Here is a 7,513-nt window from a genome sequence, read left to right as displayed (position 1 = left end):
CATGTATTATGACTTCTTTAATTGATCTTTAGTAATGTTTAATCATTTTCTTACTATAGGGTTAAAATGTTTTGGTATATTCATTTCCATAATGATTGTGCTTTATTTTGAGAAGTATATGACTTCTATTTAAAATTTTAGATTTAAATTGTGTTATATGGAAACAATTAAATTTTATTTATTAATATTTCATCTTTTAACTTTAACTCATTATTTTTGTACTTTTTTTTAAGTAAATTTACTCTGTGGATAATGAAAGCCATAGTAAAAGGCAATGGTTTCTGCCTTTTTTCTTGTGAAATGAGCCCCACCATATTCTTTGATATCAAACACGCAGCCTGGCTTTATTTTTGTCATTGCTCTTCAGAATCTGGCATTCAGCCATATCTGCCTCTTTCCAAACTTGGAATTCAGAAGACGAGGCACTCAGCATGACTCACTGATTTATGTTTTAATGCCAGTTAGGGCCAATGGAATATCTTGTGTTTGAACAAGAACATGATATTCTTAATATTTTAAGTTTATATGTCTTATAATTATTTTTATGTGTTTTATGAAAACAAAGTTTAATGCATGAGTTTAGAAAACTAAAATGAGCAGAAATTCCCATGAAACTTCTTATCAATTATCATCCAATAATAATCAAATCTTTCCAAAGTTCTAAAATCTTTATTAGAATAGGCTAAATTTGGCATCATTATGCAGTGGATAGAGCTCTGGAATAGGAAGTGGATTAGATATGTTACATTACAAATTGTAGTCTCTACCTTAGTTAAGGTTTTCATGGTTTTCAGTTTCTCATGTATAAAATGAAAGTAGAAATGGTTTTATAGACTCTTCTAGTTATGTATTTTATTTAAATGCTATAAATACAAAATATCTTCCTATTTATTCTTCTTTTATGGTGCTTCAACTGAATGTCTAATAAAACAAATTCACTTGACTGGCAAAAAAAGCTTGATTTAGGTGACATTGGTGGAAATGGGTCCTTTCTACTTCTGTAAGTACTGAAGTTTACACTGGTTCTATAGTGCTGGTATCCAATAAACTATCTGAAAATAAGAACTGAGTTGTTTACTGTTGATTTCATAAATATAATAGAATGAGTCCTTTAAATGTATAGACTAGGTGTATATATTTATATTATTATTGTTAAAAGCATTTAATTATAAAACAAGATTCAGGGAGCGTTTCCAAGATGATTCCTATTAATCTAAAATAAATAATTATAAGATGATCAGCCTCTGAAAGTTAATGTTAGTAAATTAGAAACCTGAAGAGATTCATGCACAATTACTATTATACAGCATTTTATATTGATCCATGTTTAACTGGATATATAGAATTTAGATTGAGTTTGAAATAATAAAAAATCATTTTTGAAATTAAGAAATCAAAACACAATATCAGTAATTACTTAAAATTATCAACACTTTTTTTTGAGCCAGCATGCTTGGGAAATTGCAAGAAAATGCAAAAGAGAAAAAATATCCCTTATCAAAGTCAAAGATTAGGATAATGGAAGATATAGTTATTTTATTTTTTCTTTTTGTAATTTACACCTCTAACATTAGACTGAAAAGCTGCATTACAGACACCTGCTTCAGTAGAGTCATTGTTTCCATGGTGCCACTTTCCATCACCTATTTTTAATAGTTTACACAACAAGATCAAGGGTGTCCCAGCTGTTACTGCCACTGTTGCTTAGCAACCTTTAAATCAGAGTTCAAGAAGACAAAGAATCATGCTTGAAAAATTTCTCAAGTGTCTGTTTTATGCACCCACACCCCTGCTTTCTTCATTTTGCACCATTTTTCACTGTTTATACTCAGGTGCTCTGTTTTTTTCCATTAATTCAATATTCTATATATGAATCTACAACTGCAAGTGCTACTGGAAACAACTAAATATTTTTGTTGATCTTCACAAGGTAATATATATGTTCAACTACTGGCTATCTCTAATAAAAAATAAACAGATTTAAAATATTTATTAATCAGAATGGGTGGTTGTTTCAGGTCTTCATGATCTGCTGCCAGACTATAATATTGCTGTGCCTGAGAGTCTGGTGAAATGACACACAGATCAATGGCTAGAGATTCACTGCCTGCAGAGAATTACAATACCCTCTTTTGCATTCTGAAATCTAAATATTATTACCCACAAAAGACAGAGAAGTCAAAAATCTGTAAGAACAACAAAAGAAGTTAGTGAACTTTGAACTTGGAATCCCTGACTGAGGCAGATTGATATCAATTAACAAAAACAGAAAATATTTTCTAACATTTCTGTAAAGAATGAGGGTTTCTTTTTTCTTCAGAAGTAATTGTTCAGAAACCAATGGCCAATCTATCTAGTTAATAGATTAGTAAAGACAAATCAGCAATGTAGAATGTAAATAAAAGTAGAAAAAAATTCGTTTTACATTTAATATCTGTAATAAGATAGTAATTATAGGAGCTCTCAAATCATAACCAAATATTCCTGAATAATGCATATAATAAAAAGGAATATAATGATAGGATTCAAGACCAGAGATTTTATTAACCTGTATATGTGTACGCAACTGTTTACAGTACATATCTCACACAGTTGATCCAGGTGGGATTTACCCCTTTGGTTAGAATGAAGGTTTTATACATGCCCAATGACATGGTTCATACTGACTCAATTATTCAAACTGTTGGATTTTCCTTTGACCCTCTTTTAAATAAGCACAAACATATCATATTATTATTTTTAAAATTTTCATATTTGATCATTACACTATTATTTTCTGGCCCTTTTCTGAATTCTGCTAAATCCTTAGGTATCTGCTTGTTGTTTGCTGTTGTTTCTGAATCACTAAACCTCATCAAATTTATTTAAATCACGTACTTTTTGTCTTTCTGATTTCTTTAGTATGTCTCATTTCTGTTGTTCTATTTTGGTTTTTATTTTCTCCTGCAAATATAAATACACATAACTGTTTAAAATATTAATTCACTAAATTTTTGGGCATTTCTTACTCAAAGCTAAGTATGTAATAACAACGGATTTGAGTTAGATACCTGAGTAAGTAACCAGTATGTCATCCAGGATAAAACAAATGCTCCTGTGGGTGATGAAGAATACAAAGTTCAAAGTCCCTAATAACTATGTAATTTGCAGAGTGTTTAAATTTACCTGAGAAATTCAAGATCCTAGGTAGAAACTGAAGTTTAATCTGTGTACCGATATGGCTATTAAGTACTGATGCAGGCCTTTTCTCAGCTCCTTCACTGGACTAGTGGCAAGGGTGCTCCATTCACTTGGTTTACTGCACTCAGCCCCTTGTGGGAAAGAGTACACGAGTGAGCAGGTGTGGGATCTGGCCAACAAAGAAGTAAGCTCTGTGCAGGGCCATAAGTCAGACTAAGCATGCTGCCTTAAGGGGAATGTGGTGGCACCTAGGTGAGGGTGCCTATGATCCCAAGGAGATTTGAGGGGTTGTTACAGTGCTCATTTACTTTCACTGTCCACAGTTCAACAGACAGCAGTGTGTTATCAGCTCAGTTTGCCCCTTGCCTCATCCCGTGGGGCAGTTGCCCTCCACAGCTTTTGAACTGGTGAGGGCAAAGGGCCAGTGTGTTAGCCCTTTCTGGGTACCCACACTCAGGGAGTTCCAAGCTCTTGTCCTGTGTCCAAGAAGAATGAGGTCATGTGGATGGTTAAGCCATATGGGTGAAGGCAGATAAATTTACTGAATGATGAAAACAGCTCTTAGTGGAGAGGGGAACTGGAGAGGAGATGGGAAGAGCTGGTCATCACCCCAAAGTAAGGCTGTCTCCTCCTCTCCTGACTGAGTCTTGGATCTTTAAAGGTACAGGATGGGAAATACATGCTGATTGGTTTGTGAGTATGAAAAAAAGTTTAAAGTGAAGAGAACACTCAAAGCTGGACACAACAGTGTAGAAAACCAATTAGGAAAGTGTAAGTATATGTAAAATAGGTGATGGGTGGGGATCAATCAGGGGAAAGTGTGCCAAATGGGAAGACAGTTTCCTAATCCTGTCTGAGGATTTAACTTGTAGGTTGACTTTCAGGCTTTAAACTGTTTTGGCTTGGAGGTGGGGTATCACCAGGTACCTATTCCTATCTGCCAGGGCATTTGTCTGCCTCCTGCCTTTATCACTTCTCCCTCTGAAGAAGTACATCTAACTTCCAATAGAATAGGGACAAAGACCAATCCTAATGGCTTCCTGTCAACAGGGGTCACTGGGGAATACAGCAGTCAGATTTCCCTCAGAGGCCCATCTAAGGGTCCCTGGTAAAAGGGAACCATTGTTTGAGCCTCTGGTTTCATGACCATTTGGAATATGATTGCCTGAAGGCCAGAAGAGGCCAACTGGGTTATTAGAAGTTACGTATCAAAACAAAACAAGGCAGGGGTAGGCATAGCTCAAAAATCCCAAGACTGCTAGCACACTCAGATAACTGGTAGCTATAATTATGCCTGCCAAAATTTGGGTGCATGGGGCTTGGCTTTGGTTAGATCTCTTCATCTTATTTTCCCGAACAAAGAAACCTCTGGGTGATGGGCAACCTATTTACTCCTATTACCTGGCAGGATTTGCCACAACTAGAATATTGATCTAGATTTTTATGTTACCCATCCCTTTTGTTTCTCCTGAGTTGCAGCTGGAGATCACTGGCTGGTTCACAGGTATAAACAGGGTTAATGTAAAATGTAGGCAAAAACTTAAAAACAACTAATGAGGCTAGAATTTAATGACAAGTGTGTAATAAGTTTTGAAACATAATTTTTCTCTCTCCAATTCTCATTTTTGTTAAAAACAAATCATGATAGGACTGTGTTGTTTGCAAAATAAACTTTAGTCTTATACTTGGCCTGATTATTTGCATAAAGTGTGGCAAGATAACTCTCTTTCACATAGGCTTTATACATTAGCTTTGATGGAACTCTTCCACAAAAAAATCTCATATAGAACTTTCTAAAGCTAAGCCCAGCCAAGGGTTTGTACCCTTAAATACATATGAGTTGAGTAAATTCCTGTATGCTTGAGGTTCTAAGATAACATGGGGCTCCTGGCCTGTTAGGAAGTGACATTCTTTACTCACCACAGGTTAGAAACCCTGTACTGCAACTGGGTAGACAAGGTATGAGTCCAGCTTTCCCAAGGGGCTTTTATTGACTCTGCAAGTCAAGATTGATTCCTTAAAGGAAAGCACACTCTTCCAGTCAGAGCATTGGTAAAACTACCAGTTTCTCCAAATGTGTCCTGTTGCAAAAGAAAATAGATTTTTATTGCACTGATACAAATAATTATATTGCTGTAAGTTAAGAATACTCACAAATAGTTTCCCAAATTCTGGAGAAGCCAGGAAGGGAGAAACAAATATGCTCCAAATTTTGTTCACAGGAGTATAACTTAATTGTTAAAAACTGTAGATAGTTCAAAAGAAAATGTCCGTGACTCTGAAAAACAAAACAAGAATCAGCAACATTTTAAGAAAAATTTAAAAAAATTATTTCAGGTTTATATTAGTTCAGTCCATTCCATTAATTCTTGTTCTGGATAATATTCAAGAACATATTAGCTCTTCATGCATCCTGTATGTTTTTCCTCTATTCCATTGTCATAATCTCCAAGTTATCAGAAGTATACATTTGAGAGCACCTGTCAAACTCCCATAGCTGATTATAAACTATATTTTGAAAAGGAATGCAATAAGACAACAATTATTAATGACATCATGTCTATGGGTGATAACAATAAAAAACATGATTGACAAAGAAATCTGGTTATTTCTGTCATTTACAATAACTTAACACAACAACCTAAATTATGATTGATACCATGTAGTAAGACATTAGAATTTTAGAAATCTCATACAATTTTGATACATATATTAATATTATTCTCTATAATATAACTTGAAGAAGATTAAAATTTATTTTTATTTTGGCAATCCCATGTAACTAAACATATCAAATAATCCTGCTTACCTTTCTTTTGGATACTCCAAGGGCCCTCTGTAGAATTCAAAAGTTAGGGGTCAGAGAAAACAATTTTTGAAGCTCATTTTTTATTTTTGGAAGCCTACCCAACAGGTTGAAAGTTTAAAACACTTGATACTATGAAGTAGAATTCCTGGTTACCATAAGTCATTTGTTTTAGCCAAAATGTTGACTCAAAAATTTTAAAACGAAGCAAAACTTTTGTTTATTAGGAGGAAAAACTTAATTTTCCACGCAATCTGTCTTTTATATTACATGAAAATCCTGTTCAAGTGAGAGAAGGCCAGATTTCACTCTTGCATTAGTCTACTATTAATGTCAACCCCATTTTCTAATGAAAGTTTATAGATAATTTTATCCAATCTTAATCAATTTGATCATGAGGTGAGAGTCTTTAAACCTTTTATAATCCTTTACAAATTTTTGTGAATATGTTCACACACAGAATTTCTTTTATAAGATTAATTTTTGCAAAGTGTTCTCAACTTGTTTAAACATTTAGCTTTATCTTATCTAATTTAAAACAATCCTTTAACCCTCTAAACTATGCAAAAATTTACATTCCCATGTCTTATGATAATGTTAATTAAAAATACATTTTACTTTTCTTATACACCTTGCCTGTAAATCTATTTTCAGTCGTCTAAACTACATGTTATAATGGTAACTCTTAGAAATTTTTAATTTTAATGTAAAATCTGACAAGTTATTTTAACTATATACTAAGTACAGACAAAGTCTGACTCTTTCCAACATAGGTAGGGATGTGGTTAATTCCATATGTCCCCGGGCCTTACCAAATTTTGACACAGGTAAATTGAGCAGTTCTTAATAACTAAAGAAGCAGTTTACAACCTTAAAATATTTAGCAAATCTAGTATCATTTATATCACTTATTTACATTTTGAAAATATTCATGTTTTATCAATAATCTTTAGAAATGTTTTTATTTCTCAAGGATTAAAGTCATGTGAACTAAAAGGCATTACAGCTTTTATTTCTCCTTCAAAAAATACTTGATCTAAGTGCTTATTTTACTCTAAACCCATTAATTATAGCTCTTTTCTATATACACATCACACACATAACACCTATATGATTACAAAGACAGACAGAAGAAGATCCAGTAGTTGAAAGATTTTTTTATTTGCCAATCTTCTAATTGGGTTATTGTCCACAAGGTAGAGCCCTTAAAGAAGCAGGGCTAGGAAAACATGCAGTTTCTAGGGCTTAATAAATGGGCATAGCTGGAAGACAAAAAAGGATTTTGAGAGGGATGTATCTGCTTTTAATTACTGGGTTCCATGAGGTAAGCAGAGAGTTTGTATTTTCTCCAAAATGGGGTTCATGGCACCTTCTCTGTTTTTCTGAAGGAGTCCTATTCTCTCAGAAGTTGTCTTAGGGCCTCTCAAGTGTGCACTGAGAGTGGAAAGAGAAAATGGAGAAAAACAATTCAGTTGGATTATTAGAAAAAAAAAAAACTTTGATCTATACAGGTTTTATCTAGAAAAG

At 33.6% G+C, this 7,513-nt stretch overlaps 1 long non-coding RNA gene across 1 annotated transcript; it reads right to left on the bottom strand.

Moving 5' to 3' along the window:
* Positions 1 to 207: 207 nt before the first annotated feature.
* LOC116549201 lies at positions 208 to 6,877 on the bottom strand. Its single transcript, XR_004267747.1, has 3 exons — positions 5,101 to 6,877; positions 3,166 to 4,345; positions 208 to 2,186 (listed from the first exon to the last, which is right to left on the bottom strand). It is a non-coding gene; the product is annotated as an uncharacterized LOC116549201 (long non-coding RNA).
* Between the last annotated feature and the right edge of the window lie 636 nt (positions 6,878 to 7,513).

This window comes from Sapajus apella, unplaced genomic scaffold (genome assembly GCF_009761245.1).
Source record: "Sapajus apella isolate SASKATOON/1434 unplaced genomic scaffold, GSC_monkey_1.0 scaffold6, whole genome shotgun sequence".
Taxonomy (NCBI): domain Eukaryota; kingdom Metazoa; phylum Chordata; class Mammalia; order Primates; family Cebidae; genus Sapajus; species Sapajus apella.
The sequence above is the reverse complement of the archived record's forward strand: the minus strand, read 5'-3'. Positions and strand labels throughout refer to the sequence as shown.